This window comes from Scyliorhinus canicula, chromosome 6 (assembly GCF_902713615.1).
Source record: "Scyliorhinus canicula chromosome 6, sScyCan1.1, whole genome shotgun sequence".
Classification (NCBI taxonomy): Eukaryota; Metazoa; Chordata; class Chondrichthyes; order Carcharhiniformes; family Scyliorhinidae; genus Scyliorhinus; species Scyliorhinus canicula.
The window spans coordinates 48992426-49008356 of NC_052151.1; positions in this window are offsets into that span (position 1 = coordinate 48992426).

Here is a 15931-nt window from a genome sequence, read left to right on the forward strand (position 1 = left end):
GTTAACAAAGTTATCTGTCCAGCAGACTTAGTTCTTAAAGCCATTTTGAATACCGTTTCCTCCTGTGAGTTCATTAATGTATGCACATCGAAGGTACTTGCCTCGTGCCAATTAATTTGTTGTAAAATGTTGTACGGTGTAAAATTTAAAATTATGCTATAATTGTAATTGCCACTTTAAATCAAGTATATCAAATAATCAAATTCAACTTGTAATTTCAAAAAGATCACCCATTAATTAAAGGAAATTTAATGTATCAGGTATTGCATCACAGTGAGAGATAATGAAGCCTTATACTTAAATATTTCACAATAGATTCATATTTATGCAGATGATAAAGGGGTGATCTATGAGTAACTAGCTGTGTGAGTCAGTGGGCGGTAGAAAACTGTGCCTCCAATTTGAGTTAGGCAGCCCATTTTTAGTGATCCAAAGAAAAGCAGGACAATGCTTGTCTTGCTGATTCAAACGAGATCCTCCCTCTAATAAGTGGCTTTCAGTAGTGTTTTACTCAATATAACTCCGCAGCTCTGTTTGATCGCACAGAAGAAATTAAAACCAATGACAAAATGTTCTTCTTTCAGAGACAATTGGGAGAGTGTGTGGTTTTCTCTATAATTAGTGAACACTAATGAAAATGTGCAAATGTACAGCTTCAAAATGTGGTATTTGAGAAAAAAGGGTCTGATTAAGGGAGCATTAATTATGGAGAATCACACACATTCTGCTGAATTTCAGCAGAAGGATTTTCTCCTGATTGGTGGTTTTTAGTACGTTATTGCCAATGGTGATGTTGGCTTTTTCAAATTCTCCATAGGATGTGGGCATCGCTGGTGAGGCCAGCATTTATTGCCCCTCCCAAATTGCCCTTGAGAAGGTGACATTGAGCAGCTTCCTTGAAATGCTCACTCCACAGGGCTGTTTCAAAGTGTAGAATCCGCTAAAGCAGCACACATTAACCAGGCAGGTAGAAAACAAAGATTTTACGATATTCCTCTCTTCACTACACAAAGATTGGGGTTTTTATATTCGAGGTCTGATCTCCCAGTTAATAATAATCTTTATCAGTGACACAAGTAGGCTTACATTAACACTGCAATGAAGTTACTGTGAAAATCCTCTAGTCAACACACTCCGGCGCCTGATCGGGCACACTGAGGGAGAATTCAGAATGTCCAATTCACTATACAAGCATGGGCGGGATTCTCCCCTACCCGGTGGGCGAGGGGTCCCGGCGGGATGGAGTGGCGTGAACCACTTTGGCGTCGGGGCGCCCAAAAGGTGCAGAATCCTCCGCACCTTCAGGGGCTAGGCCCGCCCTGGAGTGGTTGGCGCCCTGCTGTCCGGCCGGAAAGGGGCTTGGAACCACGCCAACCGGCGCCGAAGGGCCTCCGCCGGACGGTGCGAGTCGGCGAATGCGCGGGAGCGCCAGCACATGCTGGCATCATACCCGCGCATGTGCAGAGGGATTCGCTTCCGCACCGGGAATGGCAGAAGACCACAGCCTCCGGTGCAGAACAACAGAGTGTTCCCACCCCACAGGCCCGCCCGCGGATCGGTGGGCCCCGACCGTGGGCCAGGCCACCGTGAGGGCACCTCCCAGGGCAAGATCCTCCCGTGACCCCCCAAGAACCCCGGAGCCCGCCCGCGCCACCAGGGCTCGCCGGTCAGGGACCTAGTCTAATTTACACCGGCGGGACTGGCAAAGAACGGGCGGGACTTCGGCCCATCACGGGCCGGAGAATTCAGTCAGTCCCAGGGCCCATTGAGTCGCGCCGGACCCCGCTACTCTCCGAGATGGGTGGCGTGACTCACACCGGGGCAATTTTTGGCGGGTGGGAGAATTAGGAGGACGGCGGGGCCGGGATTCTTGCAGACCCCCGGCGATTCTCCCACCAGGTGGGGGGTCGAAGAATCCTACCCCACATCTTTCGGGACTTGTGGGAGGAAACCGGAAAACCCTTAGGCAATGCACACAGACACGGGGAGAACGTACAGACTCCGCACAGACAGTGACCCAAGCTGTGAATCGAACCCGGGACCCTAGCACTGTGAAGCAACAGTGCTAACCACTGTACTACCGTGCCGCCCAAGGGGGAAACCCCGCCCCTCTCTTTACTGGGGAGCTCTTATTTAGAGGAGGTCACCTGGAATCTAATTATCCTGATACCATGACCTCCTTGAGGGTTATAACACAAAGGGAGTTCCAGAATTTTGAAGGAACGGCGGTATATTTCCAAGTCAGGATGATGTGTGGCTTGGAGGGAAACCTGCAGGTGGTGGTGTTCCCAAGTATCTGGTACCCTTGTCCTTCGAGATGATAAAGGTTGTGGGTTTGGAAGATCCTGTCGATGGAACCGTTGTGAGTTGCTGCAGTGCATCTTCTAAATTGCAAACACTGCTGTCACCGTGAATCGGCGGTGTTGGGAGTAAATATTTGTTTGTGGATAGGGTGCTAATCAAGCGAGCTGCTTTGTCCTGGATGGTGTTGAACCCCTTAAGTGTTGTTAGAGATACAGTCATCCAAGCAAGTGGAGAGTATTTCATCACACTCCTGACTTGTGTCTTGTTAATGATGGACTTGATTTGGGGAGTCAGGAGATGATTTACTCACAGCAGAATTCCTGCCATTTTACCTGCTCTTGTAGCCACTGTGTTTACATTGCTGGTCCAGTCCAATTTCTGGCAACCTCCAGGTTGATAGTTGGGGTTTCAGCTATGGCAATGCCATTGATGAGCAAGGGGCAGATTCTCTCTTGATGGAGATGGTCACTGCCGGGCATTTGTATGCCATGAATGTCACTTGCCAACCATGAACACAAGTCTGAATGTTGTTCAGGTCTTATAGAATCATAGAATTTACAGTGCAGAAGGAGGCCATTTGTCCCATTGAATCTGCACCAGCCCTTGGAAAGAGGCACCCCACTTATGCCCGCACCTCCACCAGATCGCCGTAACCCAGTTACCCACCTAACCTTTTTTTTGGACACTAAGGGCAATTTAGCATACCAATTCACCTAACCTGCACATCTTTGGATTGTGGGAGAAAACTGGAGCACCCGGAGGAAACCCTTGCAGACACGGGAAGAACGTGCAGACTTCGCCTCTGCACAGACAGTGACCCAAGTGGGAATGGAACCGTGTGACCCTGGAGCTGTGTTAACCACTGTGCTACCATGCTGCCCCATGCTGCACATGGCCACAAACTGGTGCTGGACATTGTGCAATCAATTGTCTATCATTTGTAAGCATTTCCACTTCTGACCTTATGATGACAGAAAGTCATTAATGAAACAGCTGAAGATGTTTTGGTCGAGAACACTCCGCTGATGAACTCCTGCAGCAATGTTTCAGGACTGAGCTGAATGACTTACAACAACCACACCATCTTCCTTTTTGCTTGGCTTGATTCCAACCAGTGGACGCTTTCCCCCCAATTCCCATTGACTTCAGCTTTGCTGGGGTTCCTGACACCATACCCAGTCAAATACTGCCTTGATATCAAGGATCCAACCTCACTTCTTGAGTTCAGCTCTTTCACCAGTTTATGGACCAAATCTAACATGTTATAAGAAAAGCCATCTGTTTTCACATACCTTCAAATAGTTTATTCATTGTATTTTGGAAACTAGCCTTCCTATAATTTGGTAGCCATACTCTAGTCAAATGTCCAAACTCTGAGATGTCGGCCATGATGTCGTGAGCGTGCCAGCTGAGGGCACAAATCCTGTAATGGTCAATAAGCCTCGTAAGGCCAAATCTCGCAAAGAGCCAAAAATGGAATGTTCACCAGCGAGATTTCAGATCAGGTACTACCCCGGCCTACTCCGATGAAGCGAGCAGGTTCACGCCCAGGCAGGGCGTGAGCCTGATTAACATATATTAGCATCATTTATAATATCATTAACAGGCTTGACACCACTACTTCTACCCCCAACATAACTCCCTAACCAGCCGGCGTGACATCATACCAGGGCAAATCACTGCAGGCTTTCAGAAACGAAAACCAGTTCTGTTGACCACGCCAGGGTGCACAGGTAAGTATAGCGCCCAAGTGGTGAGGGTTAAGCCCAGGCAGTACCCTAGCACTGCGCCAGTACCCTGGCAGTGCGAACCTGTAAGTGCCAAATTGTCAGTGCCAACATGACAGTGCTGGGACACGCCCTCTGAGGAGCCCTGATTCAGAGGGTTCTCCTTATGTGTGGTAGGCGCATCCCAATGCTTATGGGGTGGGAGGGGCTCTATCTGATGCTTGTGAGTGGGGTCCTTCATGACTGTGGGGGAGGGGGGGAACGTAGTGGAGGTTATTTCAGCACACGTCAGGGCACCATTTCAAGATGCCATCCCCCCGCCCCCCAAGGTTTCTGTGGATCCCACCTTGCCGGCTTTACAGGGCCTTAGAGTCTCTGTGCACTGAGTGTTAGAAATTCTGGAGAGAAAATGCGACTGCAGTTGAAGAGCTGCACACCATTTCCCCTGCTCAACTGACACTTTGACAAATTTTGGGACGATTCCACCTTTTAGTTATGTATCTTAACTTTTCTATTGGCTGTTTTCTGACTTTTCTTTTTTTTTATAAATGTTTTTTATTCAGTTTTCATGTTTTATATTGAACAAATTACAAATTGTTAGAGAGAGAGAAAAAAAAAGAACACGCAAAAATTAACATATATATTTACAGGTGAGCATCTTCGTAGTAATAACTGTGGCCTCCCCCCTTTCGCCGGCATACATATTTTACATTCCCCAACATGTTTATTGGCATTTATTTAGTTTGGTTTTGGGCCTTAGCTAGCCATCAAACCCCCGTAACGAGCCCGTAGCCCCCCCCCCCCCCCCTCCGGCTACCTTCCCCCGACTATTCTTCCTCTTGTACGTTGGCCACAAACAGGTCCCGGAACAATTGCATGAATGGCTCCCATGTTCTGTGGAAGCCGTCGTCCGACCCTCGGATGGCGAATTTGATTTTCTCCATTTGGAGAGAATCCGAGAGGTCGGACAGCCAGTCTGCAGCTCTGGGCGGTGCTGCTGACCGCCAGCCAAACAGGATTCTACAGCGGGCGATCAGGGAGGCAAAGGCAAGGGCGTCTGCCCTCCTCCCCAGGAATAGATCTGGCTGGTCTGAAACCCCGAAGACCGCCACTATTGGACATGGCTCCACCTTCACCCCCACCACTTTGGACATAGCCTCGAAGAAGGCTGTCCAGTACTCCACAAGTCTGGGGCAAGACCAGAACATGTGGGCGTGGTTGGCCGGGCCTCTTTGGCACCGTTCACATCTGTCCTCCACCTCCGGGAAGAACCTACTCATACGGTTTCTCGTTAAGTGTGCTCTATGTACCACTTTTAGTTGCGTCAGGCTGAGCCTTGCGCACGTGGAGGTGGAGTTGACCCTATGCAGTGCTTCGCTCCAGAGTCCCCACCCTATCTCCATCCCCAAGTCGTCCTCCCATTTCCTTCTTGTTGCGTCCAGTACGGTGTCGTCCCTTTCTACCAGTCGGTCATACATGTCGCTACAGTTCCCTTTCTCTAGGATACTTGCGTCCAGTAGGTCTTCCAGTAGTGTCTGTCGTGGCGGTTGTGGGTACGTCCTTGTCTCCTTTCGTAGGAAGTTTTTGAGCTGCAGGTACCGTAGCTCATTCCCCCCAGCTAGCCAAAATTTCTCTGTCAGTTCGTCCAGTGTTGCGATCCTGTCATCCGTAGAAAGGTCCCTGACTGTCAGTGTCCCCCCGTCCTGCCTCCACCTTTTGAAGGTGGCGTCAGTCAGTGCTGGTTTGAACCTATGGTTGTTGCAGATGGGAGCCTTGTCCGACATTTTGTTCAGGCCAAGTTGCTGCCGCAGTTGGTTCCAGGATTGGAGGGTGGCTGTCACCACTGGGCTGCTGGAGTGTTTTTTGGGTGGGGATGGGAGTGCTGCCGTGGCGAGGGCCCGGAGGGAGGTCCCCATGCAGGAGGCCTCCTCCGCACGCACCCACTCGGCTTCTGGCTCCTGGATCCATCCCCTTACTCGCTCAGCTGTTGCCGCCCAGTGGTAGAATTGTAGATTCGGGAGGGCTAGCCCCCCCCCCTGGATTTTGTTTTCTGTAGGACCTTCTTTGGGATCCTAGCATTTTTACCCCCCCATACGAACGCCATGATAAGTTTGTCCAGCGCTTTGAAGAAGGCCTTGGGGATGTAGATCGGAATGGATCTAAACAGGAAGAGGAACCTGGGCAATACGTTCATTTTGATCGTCTGGAGAGTTTGAGTGTGTTCCATCTTTGACTTTTCTAATGTGGCTGGTATGTCATAAAATAAGGTCTCTGATTATGGAAAACACCTCTTAAGTAGATGGTTCCCCCTCATCCAGACACCTCCCAAACCCAACCTGCCACAGAATGGTGGGTTCCCAAGTCCACTGTCAATCTCTCTGCGAGCTGATGTTGTTATTCCAGTCCTCCTCAGAAGCAACCTCTCTGGACAAACATCTATCTCAATGTTTTCTCCATGTTCAAACCTGATCGGGTGGCCTGTTGTCGGCTGGAGCAAAGGTCTTGATTGCAGCATTCTGGGCATCATGAGAAATGCTCTGTCTAGACTTGGTGCAAATTTGAGACTTGGACCTTTCAGACTGTTCTTCAGATCCTAAGATCATTGCATAATGAAATGAAAATCGCTTATCGTCACGAGTAGGCTTCAATGAAGTTACTGTGAAAAGCCCCTAATTGCCACATTCCAGCGCCTGTTCGGGGAGGCTGCTATAGGAATCGAACCGTGCTGCTGGCCTGCCTTTAGCCAGTGATTTAGCCCAGTGTGCTAAACAGCCCCATAAGATATTGGTACCATGATATTAATACTATTTTATGTGCTGATCCCTTCAGTTGTCAGTCCCGAGAGACATTGGATGAGGAATGATGGGAGATTGCCACCTATACAGAATGATCATTCCCTTTCACTCCCAGTGTCACATATTTGTCCCCAAACCTATTAAACACACTGATGCTTACTCCTCGTAATTCAATGTTATTTATTCAAATTAACTTGGAATTTGCAGTTGGAATTAATAATAATCTTTGTATTGTCACAAGAAGGCTTACATTAACACTGCAAGGAAGTTACTGTGAAAATCCCCCAGTCGCCACATCCTGGCGCCTGTTCGTGTACACTGAGGGATTACCTAACAGCACGTCTTTCGGGACTTGGATGAAACTTGTGGGAGCACCCGGAGGAAACCCATGCAGACACGGAGAGAAGGTTCAGACTCCGCACAGACAGTGACCCAAGCCGGGAATCAAACCTGGGATCCTGCCGCTGTGAAGCAACAGTGCTAACCACTGTACTAAACTGTCAGTATTTGTTGTCATTACTCTACTGAAGCTGACAACCACTTCTGGAGTCTGCATATGCACAGAGTAACTTGGGCTGGGATTCCCAGCAGCGAGCTATTCAAACCAGCTGACTCTGGCAGGGGAAGATCTTGCCAGTGGGTGAGGCCAGAAAATTCCACGCCTAGAAATCCTAAAGTTCCTATCAATGTTTCTACATTGCTCCAGGTGATGCGCTGTAGAGGACCCCACAAAGCTCTTAGAAAGTAATGAGTTGACTAAAACTATCAGATTTACACTTTGGGCGTGATTTTCCTTTTAAGAGACTAAGTGCCAATGTCGGGCACTTAAAGGGGCGGGGGGGTGTTCCACGGTCTTGATGGGGACGCCATTCCCGGAGCCATCCAGGACTTGCTAATGGGCCAGCACTCATGAGATACCACCTCACACCGGCGTCGGAATTGGCACTGGAGAGCCTGACAAACTGGAGCTGCATTTGAGCACTCCACTTCCAACACACTTTCATGCCAGCCAAGATGATGCCACCCCAGGAGAATGGCTCCGAAGTTTGCAAATGCAAGCTTGAGATATTGTTGGATGGTGGAGGAGGAGAGGCGGGGCACACTGTTCCCCCCCCAGGAGGGAAGGCCGCTGCCACCTGCCGACATTAACCCGGCCTGGGCGCAGGTGGCAGAGGCTGTGGGTGCCGCAGGCCCAACTAGAAGGATTGGGCAGCAGTGCCGGAAAAGCCGCATCCCACCCTGCACCACAAGCCAAAACCCGTACCACCCACCATAGCTGGGTGCCCTGCAAGCACAGGACACCAACCGCTGACCCCCTGCACTGCCTGCATCAGGGTGTCGCACACTTCGCATTATCTGTTCCCTCCCACCAGGCGAAGGCAGCCCACAACTGCCGGACAAGGGACAAGATCGGAGGGCAGCCATCATGGAGCAGAGGGAGTTGGACCTAGTCGGTGTGGTGGAGGTCGGGATGGGACAACCAAGTGAGCCCCCAGTGCATTGCGATGTACCTATGGCACGTACATTGCCCCTATTCCCCACAGCATGCCTACCCGCAATCTAACCATCCATCTTGCGTTGTGTCTTGCAGGGTCACCACCAGTCCATGTCCCCGCTCCCAGCTGTAACAGCGCCACTCACCGGGTGACGTGGCAGGACCATCCGGGATCCCAAGTCCTCCGCCACAACCCCTCAACACCCCAGAGCACATGTCCACAAACGACACTGGCTTCTCATCACTGCTGTCACCAACACCGTCCACCATCCCAGAGACACTCACCTTGGCTGGGCATTTTAGTGAATAGGCTCCTGGGGCACTATCAGGTGCGCACCACACACATGCTACATCAGGTGGAGGTAGGAACCCCTGAGGGGATGGATGGTCAGAGGGCGGCCCAGTCCCAGGAACTAGCTGCTGCCCAGATGGCTCTAGCACCTCTGGAACGGGTGGTCCCATCAATGTCGGAGATGCAGGCGCAGAGCAAGGGATTACATGAGGGGCTGTCAGCAACCATCGAGCGCCTGCAGGTGCAGTTGGAACAGTACAATCACCTTCAGGGTCAGGAGGCGGTGGTGACCATGTGTGGCACCCAAGCCAACACCTTACGGGTGATGTCCGTGGATGAGACCTTGGGTTCAAAGGTATCGGACGATGGGACAAGATACAGGCCTGGGAATCTGTGCGGGTGGTGGCTCAAGCACAGGACAAGGCAGCAATGTCACAGGCAGCGATGCACCAAGGCCACTTGAAATTGCTGCTGCACTCCTGAGCTTGGTGAAGTCACAATGGGCCATATCTGCTGTCGCCGAGAGCTGGTTGACCTGAGCCAGTCTCTGTGCTCGATATCCGTGAGCATGGAGACCCTTGTCGAGACGACATCAGGCCTCCAGGGCTGACAGCGCCAGGTGATGGTGGAGCCCCCGGAGCTTGCTCCTGCTGTCCAACTCCATCCCAAGAAGTAGCCTGAAGGTCATCAGGCACTCCAAAGGAGGAGCAACGATGGGTCCCATGTCAGTGACACGAGCAGGGGAGGCTCCAGAACAACAAAGTACCTGCGACCTATGAATGCCTGTTGCTCTGTTGCTAGGTTTGCAGATGGTACAAAGAGCTGTAGAAGGACAGGTAGTATTGAGGAAGCAAGGGGGCTGCAGAAGGACTTGGACAGGCTAAGACAGTGGGTAATGAAGTGGCAAGTGAAATAAAATGTGGAAAAGTGTGAGGTTATGCACTTTGGAAGGAAGAATTTAGGCATGGACGATTTTCTAAATGGGAAATGCTTCGGGAATCACAAAGGGACAAAGGGACTTGGGAGTCCTTGTTCATGATTCTCTTAAGGTTAACGTGCAGGTTCAGTCGGCAGTTAAGAAGACAAACGAAATGTCAGCATTCATGTCAAGAGGGCTAGAATACAAGACCAGGGATGTACTTCTGAGGCTGTATAAGGCTCTGGTCAGACCCCATTTGGAGCATTGTGAGCAGTTTTGGACCTCGTATCTAAGGACGGCTGTGCTGGGCTTGGAAAGGGTCCAGAGGAGGTTCACAGGAATGATCCCTGGAATTAAGAACTTGTCGTATGAGGAATCTGGGTCTGTACTTGTTGGAGTTTAAAAGGATGAGGGGGGATCTTATTGAAACTTACAGGATACTGCGTGGCCTGGATGGAGTGGATATGGAGAGGATGTTTCTACTTGTAGGAAAAACGAGAAGCAGAGGACACCATCTCAGACTAAAGGGACGATCCTTTAAAACAGAGATGAGGAGGAATTTCTTCATCCAGAGGGTGGTGGATCTGTGGAACTATTTGCCGCAGAAGGCTGTGGAGGCCAATCATTGGTGTCTTCAAGACAGAGATAGATAGGTTCTTAATTAATAAGGGGATCAGGGGTTATGGAGAGAAGGCAGGAGAATGGGGATGAGAAAAGTATCAGCCATGATTAAATAGCGGAGCAGACTTGATGAGCTGAGTAGCCTAATTCTGCTCCTATTTCTTATGGTCTTATGACCTTATGGTCTTATACTCCCCACCTCCCCCCCCCCCTCCCACCTATCCCTGGCACATCCGATGGGCAGCAGGCTGAACAGGGTGGCACCATTTGGGCCAGGGCGCTCCAGAGAATGGTCATAAAGGAGAAACAAGTGACAAGTTGGTATACATAGCCTCCACTTCCAATGTACTACCTGGGGTACCACCGAGAAGGAGCATTATGGCACGTAAGGTTATAAAGTTAGACACCAGTTAAGTTGGCATGAGTGCAGTACGGAGGATTGTGTTAGGGGCGAGGGCACAGATGATGTCCATAGCACTGTCACCAATAAACACATGTTCACTGACTTTCCGAACTGCCTCGGAGGTGAGGGATGGGCTGGGCTGGGTGCAGAGGTTGTGTAGGGTGGGGCTGGGAGTTTTGGGGAGGGGGGTGTATGTTGTATGTGTGTGGGGCAGGTGTTGAAGGACGGCATCAGCCAGGGCTCCAGGGTAGTCGGGGGTACCCCCAGTGGCCAACCTCAAAGATGGCAGGGGCCTGGGCCAGAGATCCCGGGGAGCCGAGTGATTGGCTACCTAGTGCGTGACCCATCACTGCTCACCACCCCTACCCACACTCCCCCGATCATACCCTGGACCTCATCCACACGCCCCCCATCTCACCCCCTCATAAGGTCAGAGAGCACGTGTGATTAAATGGCTAGCACGAATGAAGAGATCACCCGGGCAGACAGTTGTGTGTGACACAGGGGCAGGTGTCCGATGTTGTCAGGCGTTACAGAGCACCAGAGCTCATAATGGAATATGTCTTCATCATCCTCCGCCCATGGAACAGAGCCGCTGATTCTCCCCACCCAGGGCTAACGCCCGATGGTGCAGCTGCTGGGAAGCCTGGGGGGGGCGGTGTGGCGGCAGGGGAAGTGGTGCTGGCTGGTGCGGATAGGGTACAGGGAAGTGGAGGGGGTGGTCCGTCGGAAAGAGGGCGGGTATTTAGGTGCAGGACAGGGCAGTTGAGCTTCCGATAGCCAGGCTTCCTTGTTCGCGAACATGGATGTTCTATGCCTAGCCGAGCCCCATGTTCAGCCCATCCTGGTCCTCCTGCACATCCCCCTCATCGGAAGAGGCATGTTGTTCTTCCACCATCACCTCCAGCATGTCACCTGTCTACTGCATGATGTTGTGGAGAACGCAGCAGGCCACCACGATTCAGGCCACTCTCCTGGGGCTGTACTGGAGGGCCCCTCCAGAGTGGTCCATGCACCTGAACCGCACCTTCTTCATGCTGATGCACCATTCGATGGTGCCCCTTGTTGATGCATGGGCATCGTTATAGCAGGTCACCGCATCAGTCTGAGGCCTCCAGATAGGCGTCATCAGCCACAACCGCAGTCGATAGCCCCTATCGCCCAGAAGCCAACCCCTCACCTGGGGGAGCACCTTGAAGGTGTCGGACATCATCGAGTGTGCTAGGGCAAAGGCATTGTGCACACTGACTGGATAGTGCATGCAGGTATGCACGATTGCAGCCGGTGGTCACACATCAGCTGCACATTGAGTGAGTGGAAGCCCTTCCGATTGATGAAGGGCACTCCCTCATGCGCTGGTGCCCGTAGAGAGATATGCATCCCATTGATCCCCTCCTGGACCTGGTACATGCTGGCGAATGAGGCAAATCCTGCTGCCCCAGCAACCAGGAGGACTTGTTCGACACCGAAGGCACATGGGAGGTCTGAGATATTCCAGACATGTTTCCGCTCGGTGCCAGAAGGACCCTATGGCATAGACGTTCAGTCTGACTGTCACTTTGAGGCCACCGGGAGCGGTATCCTCCCCCAAACCTCCTGTGGTTCCAGATGCGCCACGATCCAGCACAGATGCCGCAAGGTCTCTCTGCTCAGCCACAGTTGTCAGCAATACTCCTGGTCCAGCAGGTTCACATTCGACAGGCTTAATAATCGCAGAGATTCCTTTAACGCACGCATCTCTGATTTCCTGTCTGGTGCTATTCCCAACATTACCACAGCAGTTTAGTGGTCTGTATACCACAGCTACCAATGTTTTTGTCCCATGGTGTTTTTTGAACTCAACCGATACAAATTCCACATTGTCTGTGCTCAATATCTTTACTCAATATTGTATCAATATTTTCTTTAATTAACAATGTAACTCCACCACCTTTCCTTTTCTGTCTGTCCGTCCTAAAAACTTAATAGCCCTCAGTGTTTAGTTCCCGTCTTGGTCACCTTGGAGCCATGTCTCCGTAATCCCAACTATATCATAGCCTTTTGCATCTATCTGCGCATTATTTTGAATGCACTGAGCATTCAAGTACAAAATCTTAAGGCTAGTTCCTTGCCCCATCCCTACTATTTTTCCAGTATCGGTATCTGCTACAGGCCCTTGATTTCTCTGCCTATCCCTTTTCTTATTCTCCTTGCTGTCTTTTTCTTTTGTTCTTGATTCCCCCTGCTCTGAATCATTACATAAGTTCCCACCCCCCTACCATATTAGTTTAAATACTCCCCAACTGCTCGAGCAATTACCTCCCCCCCACTCCCCGCCAAGGACATCAGTCCGAGTCCCACCCAGGTGTAACCCGTCCAGTTTTTGCAGTTCCCCCCCCTCCCCAGAACCAATCTCAAAGCCCCAAGATTCCGAAACCCTCCCCCTCACACCATCTCTTCAGCCACTTATTCGTCCGATATATCCTTCCTTTTCTACTTTGACTAGCATGTGGCACTGGTAGTAATCCTGAGATCACTACCTTGGGGTCCAACTTCTCAACTTTCTTCCTGACTCCATATATTCTGCTTTCAGGACCTTAGCCCTTTTCTTTACCTATGCTGCTGGTACCGATGTGCACCTCAACCACTGGCTGTTCACCTTCCCCCTCCAGAATGTCCTGTCACTGTTCCGAGGCATTCTTGACCCTAGCAACAGGGAGGCAACACACCATCATCGACTTGTTTGCAGCCACAGAAATGCCTATCTATTCCCGATAGTTAGGAGCCGAGAACTGTTCGGAATTCTCCCCGAATAGCGTCCCCGACGGGAATGTGAACCGCACATAATTCAGTCCTGGCAACAAAACATCGGGTGGGATTTACTGGCTATTCACCCCAGCAGAATATTCCGGTCCCAAACCACTAAACGGGTTTCCCGGCGATGAGTGGTGCAGTCAACAGGAAATCCTGCTGACAACAACGGGACTAGTAAATCCCACTGGTTCTCCTTCTTGACTATTCTCACTAACTCTCGACCCCACAACCAGTGAAAAGCTATCTGTTCCACTTAATATTTTGAAAATTTCATTCAAATCACCCCTTAACCTTCTGACTGCCAGAGAACACAAAGCCTAGTTTCTGTAATTTCTCCTCATCATTTAAACCTTGGAGCTGAGGTACCGTTCTGATCAACCTGTGCTGTACTTTCCCCAAGCTATCATGTCCTTCAGCAAGGTAGCATAGTGGTTAGCACCATTGCTTCACAGCTCCAGGGTCCCAGGTTCGATTCCCGGCTTGGGTCACTGTCTGTGCGGAGTCTGCACCTTCTCCCTGTGTCTGCGTGGGTTTCCTCCAGGTGCTCCGGTTTCCTCCCACAGTCCAAAGGTTAGGTGGATTGGCCATGCTAAATTGCCCTGAGTGTCCAAAACGGTTTGGTGGGGTTCCTGGGTTAAGATGACAGGGTGGAGGTGTGGGCTTGGGTAGGGTGCACTTTCCAAGGGCAGATGCAGACTAGTAACTGTAATCCTTCAGCACTGTAAATTCTATGATATGATACTCTTCACGATATAAGGGCCTGTATTTCATTAAGCATTTTGATTTATTTTCTGTATTGATTATATCGTCTTTTTGTTGTCTGTGGATCTGGATCCCCAAGTCACTTTGGACCACCTCTATTTCTATTTTATTATTTAGAAAGTATTCCCCCCCCCCCCCCCCCCCCCCCCCCCCTCCACACCCCGCCCACCCCCATCACCCCGCGCCAATACCAGCCACAGTCCTGAATCAGCTCTTATCAAAGTCACAAATTTGACTTGGAAAAGGTGACGAGTGAAGGGTGCATAGCTTGCTCAGTATTCGGCTGGGAAAGGGGGAATTGCGCCTCCTTTGCTGGCCACCTTTTCCAAGCTAAATTTGTGATTTGATAAGAACTGTTTTGTTACTGTGGTGGGGAGCACAGAGGGTGGTTAACACTGCTGCCTCACAGCGCCAAGGACCCGGGTTGAATTCCAGCCTCGGGTGACTGTCTGTGTGGAGTTTGCACTTTCTCCCGTGTCTGCGTGGGTTTCCCACAGTCCAAAGGTGTTCAGGTTAAGTGGATTGGCCAGGCTAAATTACCCCTTGGTGTCCAAAAGGTTAATCTGGGTACGGGGATAGGGGGGAAGCCTGGGCTTAAATGGAGTGCTCTTTCCAAGGGTCGGTGCAACCTCAATGGGCCGAATGGCCTCCTTCTGCACTGTCGGGATTCTATGATTCTATGAATACCTGATTACAGGAAAGATGGGAACGGATTTGGCAGTGGATAGCTCATTCAAAGACTTAGCGTTCAATAATATAGCCGAGGAAGAGTGCCCTATCTGATTGTGGAATGATGAGGGCTGCATAATAACAGAAGCAACACCAGTGGAGAATGGTGAGGGGCATGGTTCATCTTATATTCAGGGTCCAGATGGGGTTCTTTGGTGTTTTCTTGTTTTACTAAGTAAACTACTTTAGACTGTAATTTGTAAAAACCACTGTTGTTTATTTACTGGTCAATGTACTTGTCAGTAACACTTCACAAGGTTCTATTTCTGTTTTCTTCCAGATCTCAGTTACCTAACCACGTGACATTATATCATAGTTACATCAGTGGTTAAATTGGTGTCAGGGGCTTCTGGTGTTAACTCTACAGGACACTTGATATCATAGGGAATGGCGATAAAGCAGAAAGGATATAATGGTTGCCAGACCTCAGCCCAACGCATCACACAAGCTTGCCACCTCCACATTGAGTCTGTATACAGCTCCCGTTGCCTCAGGAAGGCAGACAGCATTATCAGAGACCCCTCCCACCCAGGCATTGCCCTCTTCCAGACCCTTCCATCAGGCAGGAGGTACAGAAGTCTGAAGACCCACACATCCAGACATAGGGGGTAGGATTCTCCCATTCAGTGGCAGAGTGTCCACGCTGTCGGAAACGCCGTCGCGTTTCATGATGGCATGAATGGGCCACTGGGAGTACCGATTCTGGCCCCTACAGGGGGCCAGCATGGCACTGGAGCGGTTCCGCGCATGCAAAGTGGTGCCAGCGCCAACCCGTGCATGCGCGGAGGCCTCCCTTAACACGCCGGTCCCAATGCAACATGGCGCAACGGGAGTTCGGGGCCGGCGGGGAAGAAAATAGGCCCGGGAAACGAGAGGCCAGCCCGCCGATCGGCAAGGCCCCATCGGAGGCCCCCCCACGAGGTCAGAGCCCCCTCCCCATTGGCCACCCCCCGACCCTGCACGCAGAATTCCCGCCAGCTGCGACCAGGTGTGGACGGCGCCGGCGGGACTCTGCCTTTTTAGAGCGGCCGCTCGGCCATCCAGGACTGAGAATCGGCAGCCCGACCGCGTAGAGCGGCAACATGCCGGCC